The sequence below is a fragment of the Pelmatolapia mariae genome, linkage group LG17 (assembly GCF_036321145.2).
Source record: "Pelmatolapia mariae isolate MD_Pm_ZW linkage group LG17, Pm_UMD_F_2, whole genome shotgun sequence".
Lineage (NCBI taxonomy): Eukaryota > Metazoa > Chordata > Actinopteri > Cichliformes > Cichlidae > Pelmatolapia > Pelmatolapia mariae.
Genome location: NC_086242.1, coordinates 35,470,502 through 35,481,876, shown reverse-complemented (window position 1 = coordinate 35,481,876; position 11,375 = coordinate 35,470,502).

Genomic DNA, 11,375 nt, shown 5'->3' with positions numbered 1-11,375 from the left:
GCAAATCGAACAGACTAATAAAACAGCTTTGAAAAGTATTGTTCATAATCTCATTTTGTTTTGCTTTACAAGCCCATCTGGTTTGTGTTCAAAAGCAATGACCGGTAATTATAACAGGAAACTTCAGTTTCTGTATTGCTTCATCATCAAGTTTACTTTTTGAACTTTGAAGTTAAACAACTTCCAGATGGCTGGTGGGGTGACAGAACAGAAATGTCTTTGCATGCACTAGCCTTGACTGAAAAGCTGTTCCTTGAGTTATGGAAAACAACAAGAAAGACATCAGGAAGAGCAAATGTTACTTAATGATGGGGAAATGTTGACATATTTCAAGTGAAGTTACTGTGGAAGTGGTGTTATCAGTGTCTACTTCCTGCAGCCACTCAGCAGTCTGAAGTTTGTTGTGAGATACCAGACTGCAGTGACCTTATTTGCAGAAAAAGAAACCTGTAAGCTCACACTCAATACATTTAACACAACTTGTCAAACATGAGGCTTGGGGGCCAGAATCAGCCCGCCAAAGACTCCAACATGGCCCACTGGAAAGCTTTGGAAAATGTGAAGGAAGGCATCGATTTTGGACTTTGGACAGCTTTTTCATACTGACAAAGACCTCAGTTATTTTGGTGCAATATAAATGGATACTAAGTCGGATAAACATTTAAATGACAAAACATGACAGAAAGGGGAGTTTTACTGCTCCACCCAATTTAAGGGTTTAGTCAGACATCCCTCATTTAAACATCTAGCACTTAATGGTACACATTTAGTCATGATTTGGAAATCAACCGGAAGCGCCGCAAAAAAAACTTTTTTAGTTGCCATCATATAAAGGTCACAGTTACAAATGGAAACACCTGCTGTAAGATTAACATTTTCCGTGATACTAAAGATATATATACAAAGAGGAGACTTTCAATTTTGATCTTTAGATTTTCTCAGGAACAAGAGCAGGTGGTGCCACAAACATGTTTGGCCTTGATTTTTTACCTTTATACAGAAAACTTTGGCGTGCCGCTGACCAAACTGAACTTATCTCTTATCTATCATCTCTCTTGGTGGTTTTAACACAGGAAATCTGTACCCTTGCAGACATATTACGTGCAAAGAAACACACCTATATAAATATAGGCTATATAAATATAGCAGATAAAAGAAGAAAAAGTACGTAAAAAAAATCCATAATCAACATCCTAAGGCTACAAAATGTTTTGCTTCAAATGCACTTATAGGGCCTCATTATGCAGAATCACGGATTGGCATGCAGACTGGACCACAGGGATCAAACCACCAACCTACTGATTAGCTGATGACCTGTAATATCCACAAGGAGAGAGCTCTTGAGCTGATGAGAAGAATTTTGTAAGGAGAAGGACATTAACACAGGCACAGATTTCAGCTATCATCAGAGAGCCTTATTATAAACAAAGTGTCCCTAAATGCTTTTAGGTCATGACATGATGAGGAACAGGAGTGTAGGCTGATCACCTCCACCTTAGAGCAAGGGAAAAAGGGAAGTGAGAGAAGGCAAGAACAAAAGACAAGAAAACCTTGAGAAGCCCAGACACTTACTAGATGTAAAAGTCTTCAGATTAATTATGTGCTAAATAAATCAAAGGATGCCTTTCTGTTTCTTGACTGGATATCAGTGGGGATAAACATATTTGGCTGGTTCAATAAAGAAACCAACTTCTGGCTGTTTGAACAAATGTTTCTTAAAGATATGCAGCTCAGCAGGAAGAAATACCATCGCTTGTTGATTTCATCAGTGTAACTCACAAGCAAGAGTTTGCCTAGAGGCAACATACCAGTTTGATCTGGTTTCGGTACCATCACGGTAACAGCCCCGTGTCTGCTAATAGCGGAAGCAACAGCTCTGCTCCTCATATATGTGAAAAAAAAAGTGTAACCAAGTTCATCCCAGTTTGTAAAAGGGCAGATGCTACAGCACCAGAGGCATGCTTGACCCAAAGGAATGTCATCATTAAACTTGGTTAAACTTCCTTTGCGCAATTCTTGAGATCTGTCAAGACAAAACTTTCATTTTCAGTATTTTCAGATGTGCAATTGATTAATATCAAGCCAATCTGATTTGGATCTGGAGACCACTGCTTTCACAGAGGCTGCCAATGCTCTGTGGTCTTTGCTTCCTCCAGCTACTGATGGAAAAAAAAACAACTCACCTTTGTTAATATTGATAAAAGCTTGACTACATGATGTACAAGCTGTTGCTTCTTGTCTCATCACCTCATTAGTAAAAAAAGAAAAAAAACCTCACAAGATTTGTAGCATTGTGGTATTTGGATTTCTTTACTCATGCTCATGTTGTAGCCATTGTTGCAATATGCTAGCTGAAGAGAGAGACATCACTTCGATCTCGTCCCAAGGATTACGTATAGGCCCAGTGGCGCTCCTAGCCTGTTTGGCGCCCCGGGCGAACACCCCCCCCCCCCCCCCCCCCACACACACACACACACACGCACGCAACACACGCACACACACATATATATGACCCTATATATGAAGAGAGAGAGAGTATGCATAGTATGCAAACAGCTACCAAACAGACATCATAATTCGTCATACAATGAGAACAGGACAAATCAACTATTGACACTGACTAATTAATATTATATTATTGTATATATTGTTTGGAGTTTAGTCTGTTACTGTTACTATTTTTACCATTTCTTCTTGGAGGAAGTGTAACCCACATAATTTCCTTAGGGATTAAGAAAGTATTCTGATTCTTAATGTTTTAGGATACATGACCTGCCATTATCCAATGACACATCTGCTTACCTGTATCTTTTGCTCGTTTCTCCTTGTAGGAGCCATAATTAAATGTATTGAATTTTAATGATCACTGGGTTTTCATTTGTTTGGTTGCTATGGTGATGTGTAACGGGAGTCACGTGGGTGCTAGCGGTGACATTAAGAGGGCGTTGTCAGTCTGTTTTTCACTGGTTTGATTTTGACAGAGAGGAGGGCTGGGTAGCCGTAGTTTTTGTTGACCGCAGCACAACGAGTTTCCCCTTGTTGCATTAGAGCTGTGATGTTTTAAGAGTTTGAATCGCGAGCCGATCACATTGCTCTGTAAACTTTTCAAGCACTTTAATAAACAAGCAAGCAATTCCACCTCTCGCATTATTGCGTACAGTTGACAGCGCGTCAGGCAAATAGGCAGGCTCCATCCCCAGCATCTAGCGACTGTGGAAGTCGCTACACTCCTCTTCTTTTCTCTTTTTTTTAAACTTTAAAAACGGGTTGTGTGAGACTTTAAATCACATGTGTCAAAGTCAAGGCCCGCGGGCCACATCCGGCCCGGCGTACATTTATATCTGGCCCGCGAGATCATTTTATATAGATGTATTATTATTGTTATGCATGGCCCGGCGATGTGAGGCGCTAATAATAGACAAACTACAGATCCCATAATGCAGCGCTGCAGCCTCCTTGCTGAACGCTAGGCTAACTGGGAACATTCCCGCATCAATCAAGTCAAACTTCTGTTATTGCGAAGCTAGTCGCTCACAATGGTGGAGAGAAAAGTTGATTCTGAAAGCAGAGCCTTTCAGCGCCAGTGGGTGACTGAATATATGTTTACAGACATTGCTGGTAAACCCATGTGTCTTATTAGTGGAGCTAATGTGGCTGTAATTAAGGATTTTAATTCAAGACGGCACTACGAGACAAAACGTAAGCTGAAAAACCTAAATGCAGAGCAGAAACTACAGAAAGTAGAAGTCTAAAGAAGAATCTGACATTTCAGCAGACCTTTTTCACCAGAGCAAAAATCACAAAGTGAAGCTGTCGTGAAAGCAAATTTTATTGTAGCAGAGGAGACAGCCAAATCAGCCCTGCACTCTGAAGAGCTGCATGATGAAGCTGTGCGACGTCTTGTGTCCAGACAAAACGCAGATTTTGGCAAATGTGAGCCCGAGGAGAAATACGATTGCTGATCGGGTTTGTGAGATGGCCACTGATTTAAGAACACAGTTGTGTGAAAGAAGCAAAAACTTTATTGCATACTCTCTTGCTGTGGATGAAAGTATAGACATGATGGACATTGCACAGCTGGCCATCTTCATCCGTGGAGAGGAAATATTGAACATTAAATCGATGCACGGGACAACGACAGGAAAAGACATTTTTTAAAACGTATGTCAAAGTGTAACCGACATGAAACTGCCCTGGGACAAACTTGTTGGACTTACAACAGATGTTGTGCGGTGAAAAAAGTGGACTAGTCAGCAGGATGCGAGTAAAGATGCAGGAGAACTGTACCGGTGAGTTATCAGCATATCACTGCATCATACACCAGGTAAGGCTGTATGGTAAAATCCTAAAAATGGAGCATGTAATGATCACCGTGACGCAAACCGTAAATTTTATCTGAGCTAAAAGTTTAAATCACCGTCAATTTCAGTCTTTTATGTGGGAAATAGATTCAGAGTTTGCCGACATTCCTTATCATACAGAGGTCCGTTGGCTGAGTTGGGATAAAAATTCTCAATGGAGTTTTTGAGCTCAGCAAGGAAATCTGTCAGTTCATGGACATGGCATTTATGATGCGGTGAAGGCATTTCAAGTGTAGCTGTCACAAATGCACCAGTGCAACCTGCCTCACTTTCCCAAGTAATGTTGAACCAAGTCAATGGACTTTGCTGAACTGCACCTGTGCAGATTCAGATGGAGCTGCAGTGTAATGATACACTCAAGGGAAAGTACGACACTGAATGGGCCGCACAGTTTATTAGTTCCATTCCTGAAGCAATGCCCCAGCTCCGTCTACATGCAGCTCGAACCTTGTATATATTTTCATTTATTTTTTTCTGGGGTTTTTGGCAGCATGTTCATATTTCTAACTTGCATAATTTTGACAGGATATAGTTTTATAAAGAGCAAAATATTTAAAGTTAAAGTTTATTTTTTTAAGTTTATTTAATCTGGAATAATATTCCTGTCTGTTTTTATTCATATTTATGTTTAAAAAACATTGTTTTAGTGTGTTCAATAAATGTTTATCTTGTTTGGCCCGCGACCTAAAGTGTGCCTTGAGTTTTGGCCCCCTGTGCAATTGAGTTTGACACCCCTGCTTTAAATCAACAAAATATAAAATATACATTTTAAATTGTTATTGATCCCTTTACCCCTGGTCCTAAAGTGTATATTTATTTTCTTACTCTTCTTATATTTATTGTTTGTTTACTTGCACTGCTGTAACTGGAGCCTTGTCGTCTCGTCTCTCTATATACTGGACTGTATGTAGCGGAGATGACAATAAAGTTTACTTTGACTTCAGCAGCGAGCAGGCGCACCGAGGGCTCTCGCGCTCACTTTTCGCGTATAGAATTTCGAAAAAACATTGGTGCAAATTATAAGTCTGTATCATAATGTCTGGTGTTTTCGTGTTGTTGGTTTGTTTTTATTTTGTTTTATTTTGCAAGTTGGTTATTAGATGCTGCTCCAGCCACCCAGAGAATCCCCCGCCGCCCCGCCCTCTCCTCCCTGTGCCGCAAGCAGCAGGCGCACCTCGCAAACGGAGGGCGCCCTTACTCCCAGCAAATGGGCGATAGAAAACCGATCGGTGCCTATGCCATTCCCAATATGCGCTGGCTTGATGTCGGGGCAGCATGAGTACGAGCATTTTTTTTTTTTTTTTGCCGATGCCTGTGATGCCGCCCCGGGCAACCGCCCGTGTCGCCCGTATCTAAAACCGCTACTGTATAGGCCTACACTCGAACCTATACCCGTTACACTGCTGAACACCTTCAATTTGCATGCATTTACTGAACTTTGAACTCCCACACTTTCTTCTGGAATCCCTTACACGTGTAGCTGTAATTGCTAGCGATTTTGAATCAATCTATCTGTGGTTTAGTGAAATTCCTTTGAGGAATTTCTGGACATGGAGCGTTTCTATCTGTAAGAAGCATCAAGATATAAACAAATCACAGCATAGAAGGAGCCCTCCACACACAGACAGGCAAAGGAAATATGAAAGAACAAATTTAAAAGATGACTGTCTTAGTTTTGCTGAGCAGGGTACGGTGGCCCCTAGAGACAAAGCACGCACAAACTCCAAAACACTTGCAAACTCCAAAGCACTTGCAAAATCCAAAACACTTGCAAACTTCAAAACACTTGCAAACTTCAAAACACTTGCAAACTCCAAAGCACTTGCAAACTCCAAAACACTTGCAAACTCCAAAGCACTTGCAAACTCCAAAGCACTTGCAAAATCCAAAACACTTGCAAACTCCAAAACACTTGCAAACTCCAAAGCACTTGCAAACTCCAAAACACTTGCAAACTCCAAAGCACTTGCAAAATCCAAAACACTTGCAAACTCCAAAACACTTGCAAACTCCAAAGCACTTGCAAACTCCAAAACACTTGCAAACTCCAAAGCACTTGCAAACTCCAAAACACTTGCAAACTCCAAAACACTTGCAAACTCCAAAGCACTTGCAAACTCCAAAGCACTTGCAAACTCCAAAGCACTTGCAAACTCCAAAACACTTGCAAACTCCAAAACACTTGCAAACCCCAAAACACAACGGAAGTGCTCCAGGACGCTAGGGGCAGTGTTGAGCTTTTATTACCTAGTAACTACACAAGCCATGAAGTACCAATGACCGACGCCCTTCCCAGGTTGCCTAGCAACCATGATACTAACTTTGTTTGACAGAAATGAAAGAGAACATATTTTGTTCATTTGTTTGTTTGTTTCTACAAGAGCTTTGTGTGATTTGATAAGTATCTGAGGCTGAGACCACAGGACAGTAAAACATGATTTTTGGGCTTCATTTCTGTACTGAACAGTCATTTAAGATTAGTTAGTAAATAACAATTTGCTAATGTTGTTCATGAGACTAAAGTCATATCACTTTGGTAATGTAAATATTATATGGCCAGTATTATAGTTATTATATTAATCATTATTAGTTATTACGGCAGTTAACATGAACTCTGTGTTAAATACTGAGCTTACAGATTCAAGTTGCAGTTATTTATATGTCTTATCACCTTAAATCTTCACTCAAAGACAAGTATCTTTGACAGTGCATATATATATATATATATAGATAGATATAGATAGATAGGTGTATCATATATAAGAGACAAATGTTGTTCCTTCAGTATGTTGGCATTACTAAATTTGGCTCATTGCTTACATATATTTATAAAAATAAAATGTACGAGCTGTGATAACTGTTTCTGATAAAATGAAGAGTAGACTGATATATGAAATATTCCTTTATTGGGTGAGAAAATCAGACCATGTCATAACTGCTTTAAGTCATACAGAATAGATATCAGAGCCTTAAACAGGCTGACTTCTGCTAAATGGGTCAAACTGGGCAGAAAGTACACAAACACATAACATCCTTATAGAATATGATGTAACACTATAGATCAACTTACCTCACAATATATAAAGCATATAAACAATTACAGCAATATGATGCAACAAACACAGCAGTGCTACTAATCCAAAATACTCAAAGCTTCATAGAACTGAAACAAACATTTATTTTTAGCTCCATTCTGCTGCTGATACATACTTTAGGTTTCTGAACATTAAACTTGTTGCTGCCTTTCATAGTGTGTAACCTGAAGGCCCTGAGTACTTTCTCCCACACTGAAAACACTGGAATGATAACATTATTTGAAGGTTACCTAATAAGATTGATTCAGGACAGACATTAGTTATGTTAAACTTTTCTACCAGTCCTTCACAAACAGGGAACAGTCTGTCTATTCTCTCCATCTGTCAGCTGCTGCTGGCTCTTCCTCCTCCTCTTTCTCACCAGTGTTGGGAAGGTTACTTTTAAAATGTATTCCATTACAGAATACTGAATACATGCCCCAAAATGTATTCTGTAACGTATTCCGTTACGTTACTCAATGAGAGTAACGTATTCTGAATACTTTGGATTACTTAATATATTATCATGCTGTTTACAACTACGTGAATGTACTATTGCTGTGTGATTTATTACTGTTACTGAAGGTCCGCGGCTCTGAACCGTAGTAAAGGGACCTCTGACTAATACGGTGGGTTCCGTGTCGGGCTGGTAGCCGGAAAATAGCTTTACTTTGTTGTCTGGGTCAACTTTGCTTGCCAGAGACAGAGAGAGGCGCTGAAAGGCTGCTCCAACGGAACTTATTTTTTCCGGAGGAAAACACGAACACAGTGTACAGTTGAGTCTTAATAGCTTACTTACAAATGGGCTCGTCAGGCACTCTTCTTGGCTGCAGTGGTTATTATTATATTTACATGCTTCCAGCTCCCGTTTTTGCTCCGTGACAGCTCGGACTTTTCCTTTCTCTCCCTCCTCGCGCTCACAGACACATAACGTGTATGGTAGTCCATTCTCGCTGCAGCACGGACTACACTGCCCATGAGGCTACATTCTTTAGGGCCATGCCTGTAGCATTCTGCCTTTTAGCTTAGCACAACAACAACAACAAAAAAGGCGCTCTCTCACCCAGGAAACACGCAGAGAGAGAGCGCGTCACCCAGTAACCATGGCAACCGTAACGCTGCCGCCTGGAACAACAGAACATAGCTGTCAAACAAACCCAAACAGTCCTGACTCGCGATAATATGAAACAGGAAAGTACCGCCGTGTAATCCATTTATTTCAACAAAGTAACTGTATTCTGAATACCACCTTTTTAAACGGTAACTGTAACGGAATACAGTTACTCATATTTTGTATTCTAAATACGTAACGGCGGTACATGTATTCCGTTACTCCCCAACACTGTTCCTCACACACGGCTGAGTTTGTCCTGGTGGATCATCAGGGGTGCAAAGCCTCACAGATGATGTGCAGCAGTGGGTCCCTCAGTCTGTCCTCACTCTGGACACTTGCAGTTGTCACACAAGGAAATCAAATGTGTGATAAGCTGCAGGATTCAAACACAAGTGTAACTTATAAATACATGTTCATACTTTTATTCTACAATCAGAGAGAAAGAAACAGAGAGAGAGTGCAGGACAGACAGACAGGTGACAGTCTCAGGTGTATACACTGCTACAGAACAGCACAAGAGAAGGAGGATTTAGCGTTTGTGTTATTACGAGTGCTAAACAAGAGGAGTTCCCAGATGGTCCAGTGGACACATGTGTGACTCCTGTGATTAAAGCATCTTTCTTTCAGCTTAATGTTCACTCGTTAGCTCGTTCAAACACACGTTAAAGTCCATTTGGCTCGACACCACCGAACAGAGGCAACAATAAAACATAGCTGACATTAACAGTGCAGTGAATCCTGCTTGTGCCGTCATATTCAGGACTGCAAACCGAGCAGCATCACTGACTTTCAGCTTGTTGTGTTTGTGGATATATGACTGACTTTAATTATCCATGAAATCATCACATCTCTGTAAGACTAAGGTCGACCATTGAACAGCGAATATTTTTAAGTAAAGGCTTTAAAACCAAGCTAATGTCACATAACTTTCCCGACATGTGTCCAACAGTAATGTTTTAATGTTCTTCATTATAAAAACATTTGCGCATAAATAAGTGACATAATATTCAGTACTTACTTCTGAAAGTTTACTCTTCGGCCGCTCCGCTTCCGCCGTTTTTTCGGCAAAATTATCCACACCACCACCGCGCTATGAAATCTGGGGTATGTTGGGCCATGAAGGCTACACCGACCCATCCTTAAAATTCAGGGAAATTAAGGACGCATTTGAGGGCCGCATTTGGAGCAGCCTTTGAATTGGGACAGCCTTCGTCGTGTCGCTGTGACGTAATCGGCCTTAAAATGCGGCCTACAGCCCAAATCCGGTCATTGGTACTTCGTGGCTTGTGTAGTTACTATGTAACAAAAGCTCAACACTGCCCCTAGCGTCCTGGAGCACTTCCGTTGTGTTTTGGGGTTTGCAAGTGTTTTGGAGTTTGCAAGTGCTTTGGAGTTTGCAAGTGCTTTGGAGTTTGCAAGTGCTTTGGAGTTTGCAAGTGTTTTGGAGTTTGCAAGTGTTTTGGAGTTTGCAAGTGTTTTGAAGTTTGCAAGTGCTTTGGAGTTTGCAAGTGCTTTGGAGTTTGCAAGTGCTTTGGAGTTTGCAAGTGTTTTGGAGTTTGCAAGTGCTTTGGAGTTTGCAAGTGTTTTGTAGTTTGTACGTGCTTTGTCTCTAGGGGCCACCGTAGGGCAGGGGGACAAATTTAGCTTATTTTGGTATCGAAACTTAACAGAACTTCAGATTAAACCTTAAGTTTGGTTAAACTATTTTAATGTCTCAGCCCATATTTTTCTGTCCTTGGTGTGCTTGTTTTATTCTGAAAACTTCACTCATTATGAATGTTTACTACCTCAGAGTTCTGTTGGGTTCCAATTAACAGGATGTGGCCATGACATTGCCTACCTTTATCAACATCTAACCTTGATACAGATCAGTTTCATGCACTTTGCTGCACATTTAGAATGAATGTGATAAAAGCTGAAAGTACACGAGAGATTTTGCATTATTTTACACTGTTTAATACAACTGCTGTGAACTCTTTTTTAAATAAATGTAGTGTTTCTACTGTTCCAGTACCAGCACCTCTACTACCACCCAAAGACCTACTACTACATGTACAAATCCTGCTGCCAAATCTGTAACAATTAAAGCTTAAGCTAGTGGATCTCAGTCTATATAAACACAGGCTTCATTGGAGGGTCCCCCAATATGACTATTACCTATTCTATTCTTGGCTATTAGTTATTCCCATAGACAAAGACATGTGAACTATGATATAGCTGCTGTTTAATAAATGTGCATCTACCATCTTCTGTGGTCTCTTTACACGAACTTTTTTGTATCTAAAAACAAAAGGTAATGTTGATACATATTAATTATTTGGAGGAGACAAAAATATTTTCTCTAATAGATGCCATAGCACCTCTCCTGGGCTACTTATAAATCAACGGTTATAAATCCAAGGCCCATCTAGTGTTTAACTAGCTTTAGAATAAATAGTGTGGAAATCTGTTCGATCATAGTCATTAAAGTCGTTTTTCTTACTAACCAGAATCTGGATATTTTTGATCTTGTGAATATATAAATAAATAAGGCTTACGTATACACTGGAGCAGGTACTTGGTCCATTTTGGACCGCCTTTACTTTCCTTGCATCTGAGAATTGAGATCCCTGCTCTCCTTGCATTATCTTCTATACACGTGAGGCTAAAAGCGCTCCCAGTTTGGAAGCAGGGGTCTTTTGGATCCCCATTTAAACTGCTTTGAGGAATTTCAGGGGATGGACAGCTGCCTTTGGAGAAGTCTGACCTGATGTTTTTGTTCCCACAACTTCAAATTCCAGCTTAAATAATTCTTACTATCCATAATACACTTCAGCCACTTTCCCC